The following is a 4,484-nucleotide window of genomic DNA, read 5'->3' as shown; positions in this document are numbered from 1 at the left end:
CCAAGATCCCTGTAATCACAATGATCCATGCCCCTGTCATCAAAAAGCTCCATGACGCATGTCATCAGAATGCTTCATGGCCTTCTCATCATAATGCTCCATGCCCTTGTCATCACAATGCTCCAAGACAACTGTAATCACAATGCTCCATCCCCCATTTCATCAGAATGCTCCATGAGACTTGTCATCACAAGTCTCCATGGTCTTCTCACAATGCTCCAGGACCTTGTCATCACCATGCTCCATTCCCTTGTGATCACAATGCTCCATGACACTTGTCATCACAGTAGTCCATTAACATTTTCAGCCCAATGCTCCACGACCTACCCATCACAATGCTCCATGGCCACTATCTTCACAATGCTCCATGACCACTGTTATCACAACACTCCATGACAACTGACAACAAAATGATCTAGGACTCATTTCATCACAATGCTCCATTCCCTAGTCATCACAATGCTCCATGACCCCTGTCATCACAACAGTCCATGAAAATTTTCAGCTCAGTGCTCCATGACCCTTGTCATCACAATGATCCATGCCCTTGTCATCCCAATGCTCCATGACCCCTGTATTCACAATGCTCCGTGACGCTTGTCATCACAGTGCTCCATGACACATGTCATCACAATGCTCCATGCCTTTGTCAGCAAAATGCTACATGACCTTTCCATTACAATGCTCTATGCGCTTGTCATCAAAATACTCCATTTCCATTGTCATCACAATCCTCCATGAACCTTGGGATCCCATTGCTTCATGCCCTTGTCATCAAAATGCTCCCTGCTCCTTGAAATCAAAATGATCCATGACCAGTGTCATCACAATACTCCAAACCCTTGTGATCACAAAGTTCCATAACACTTCTCATCACAACGCTCCATGATGCCTGTCATCACTATACTCCATGCTCTTTTCATCACAATGCTCCATGACCTTTGTCATCACAATTCTCAATACACTTGTCATCACAATGCTCCCTGACACTTGTCATCAGAATGCTCCTTGAACCCTGTCACGATAAGGCTCCATGCCTTTTTAATCACAAACCCCATGCCGTTTTCATCAAAATGATCCATGCCATTATCATCAAAATACTCCGCAAGCTTGTCATCAGAATGCTCCATGACACTTGCCATTACAATTCTCCATGCACTTGTCAGCACAATGCTCCCTGACCCTTGTCATCACAATGCTCCAAGCCACTGTCATCACAATGCTCCATTTCTTTTGTCATCAGAATCCTCCATGACACTTGGCATAACTATGCTCCATGCCATTGTCATCACAATGGGCCATTACATATGTCATCAAAATGCTCCCTGACACCTGTCTTCACAATACTGCATAGCCTGGTCATCACAATGCACCATTTTAACAGGCATCACAATAATCCATGAAACTTATTAGACCAATGTTCCAGGCCCTTGTCATCACAATGCTCCATGCCCTTGTTATCACAATGCTCCATGACCCCTGTCATCACAATGCTCCGTGACTCCAATCATCACAATGCTTCATGACCTTTGTCATCACAATGGTCCATGCCCTGGTCATCAACAGTCTCTGTGACGTTTTTAACCACAATACTCCATGAAATTTTCATCACAATGCTCTTTGACCCTTGTCATCACAATGCTCCATGCGCTTGGCAGCACAATCCTCCATGACACATGTCATCACAATGCACCATGTGCTTGTCATCACAATGCTCCATAAAATTTGTCATCACAATGCTCCATGCACTTCTCATCAAAATGCTCTCTCACCACTGATATCACAATACTACATCACTATTTGTCACAATACTCCGTCACTCCTATCATCACAATGCTGCATGCACTTATCATCACAATGTTCGATGACCCCTGACATCACAATGTTCCATAACACCTGTCATCAAATGTTCCATGACACTTTTCATCAAATTGCTCAAAGACCCTGTCATCAGAATGTTCCCTGCCTTTCTCATCACAATGCACAACGCCCTTGCCATCAAAATGCTCCATGACCTTTGTCATCACAAAGATCCATGACCCTTGGCATCACAATGCTCCATGTCATTGTCATCACAGTGCTCCATGCACGCTCTCATCACATTGCTCCATGCCCTTGTCTTCACAAAGCTCCATGACACATGTCATCAGTATGCTCCATGGCCTACTCATCACAATGATCCATGCCCTTCCCATCACAATGCTCCATTACCACTGTCATAACAATGCTCCATGACCCCTGCCATCACGATGTTCCATGGCCTTGTCATCACAAAGCTCCATGACCCTTCTCATCACAATGCTCCAAGAACGCTGTAATCACAATGCTCTATGCCCCTTTTCATCTCAATGACCCATGAACCCTGTCATCAGAATGCACCATGCCCATCATCATAATGCTTCATGCTATTGTCATCACAATGAAATCAAATTGCTCCATGACCTCTGTCATAACAATGCTCCAAACCCTTGTGATCACAATATTCCATAACACTTGTCATCACAATGCTCCATGACGCTCGTCATCACAATTATCCATGGTCTTCTCATCACAATGCTCCATGACCATTATCATCACAATGCTCAATACACTTGTCATCAAAATGCTCCCTGACACTTGTTGTCTGTATGCTCCTTGAACCCTGTCATGACAAGGCTCCATGCCTATTTCATCTCAATGATCCATGCCATTTTCATCACAATGCTCCAAGACTCATGTAATCACAATGCTCCATGCCCATGTCATCACAAAGGTCGATGACGCATGCCATCAGAATGCTCCTTGGCCTTCTCCTCACAATGCTTCATGCCCTTGTCATCACAATGTTCCAAGAACCTTTACATCAGTATGATCCATGAGACTTGTCATCACAAGGTTCCATGGTTTTTTCATCACAATGCTCAAGGAACTTGTCATCACAATGCTTCACGAACTTGTCATGAAAATTCTCAATGGCCATTGTCATCATAATGCTCCAAGCCATAGACATCACGATGCTCCATTATATTTGTCATCACAATTCTCCATTTCATTTGGCATCACTATAATCCCTGCCATTGTCATCGGAATGGACCATGACATATGTCATCACAATGCTCCCTGACACCTGTCTTCACAATACACCATGACCTTCTCTACACAATGATCCATGCCCTTGACATCACAATGCACCATGTCCACTGTCATCACAATAATCTATGAATCTTGTCAGACAAATGCTTCATGCTCCTGTCATCACAATGATCCATGCCCTTGTCATCACAATGCTCCATGACTTGTCATCACAATCCTCCATGACCAATGACACATGTATCACAGTGTTCCATGCCCTAGTCCTCACAATGCTCCAAGATCCCTGTAATCACTATGCTCCATGCCCTTTTTCATCAGAATGCTCCATGAGACTTGTCATGACAAGTCTCCATGGTCTTCTCATCACAATGCTCCTGGACCTTGTCATCACCATGCTCCATTCCCTTCTCATCACAATGCTCCATGACCCCTGTCATCACAATAATCCATGAATATTTTCAGCCCAATGCTCCAAGACCTATTCATCACAATGCTCCATGGCCAATATCATCACAATGCTCCATGTCCACTGTCATCACAACACATCATGACACCCGGCAACACAATGATCTGCGACTCTTGTCATCACAATGCTCCATTCCATAGTCATCACAATGCTCCATGACACCTGTCATCACAACACTCCATGAATATTATCAGCCCAGTGCTCCATGAAAATTGTCATCACAATGATCCATGCCCTTGTCATCCCAATGCTCCATGACCCCTGTATTCACAATGCTCCGTGACGCTTGTCATCACAGTGCTCCATGACACATATCATCACAATGCTCCATGCATTTGTCAGCAAAATGCTACATGACCTTGTCATTACAATGCTATATGCGCTTCTCATCACAATACTCCATTTCCATTGTCATCACAATCCTCCATGAAACTTGGGATCACATTGCTTCATGCCCTCGTCCTCACAATGCTCAATGCTCCTTGAAATCAAAATGATCCATGACCTCTGTCATCACAATGCTCCAAACCCTTGTGATCACAATGTTCCATAACACTTGTCATCACAACGCACCATGATGCCTGTCATCACAATACTCCATGCTCTTTTCATCACAATGCTCCATGACCTTTGTCATCACAATTCTCAATACACTTGTCATCACAAGGCTCCCAGACACTTGTCATCAGTATGCTCCTTGAACCCTGTCAGGAAAAGGCTCCATGCCTTTTTCATCACAATGCCCCATGCTGTTTTCATCACAATGCTCCATGCCATTGTCATCAAAATACTCCACAAACTTGTCATCAGAATGCTCCATGACCCTTGTCATCACATTTCTCCATGCACTTGTCAGCACAATGCTCCCTGACCCTTGTCATCACAATGCTCCAAGCCATTGTCATCACAATGCTCCATTACCTTTGCCATCAGAATCCTCCATGAC

Source organism: Mesoplodon mirus, assembly GCF_964341445.2.
Source record: "Mesoplodon mirus genome assembly, contig: HAP1_SCAFFOLD_74, whole genome shotgun sequence".
NCBI lineage: Eukaryota > Metazoa > Chordata > Mammalia > Artiodactyla > Ziphiidae > Mesoplodon > Mesoplodon mirus.
The sequence above is the reverse complement of the archived record's forward strand: the minus strand, read 5'-3'. Positions refer to the sequence as shown.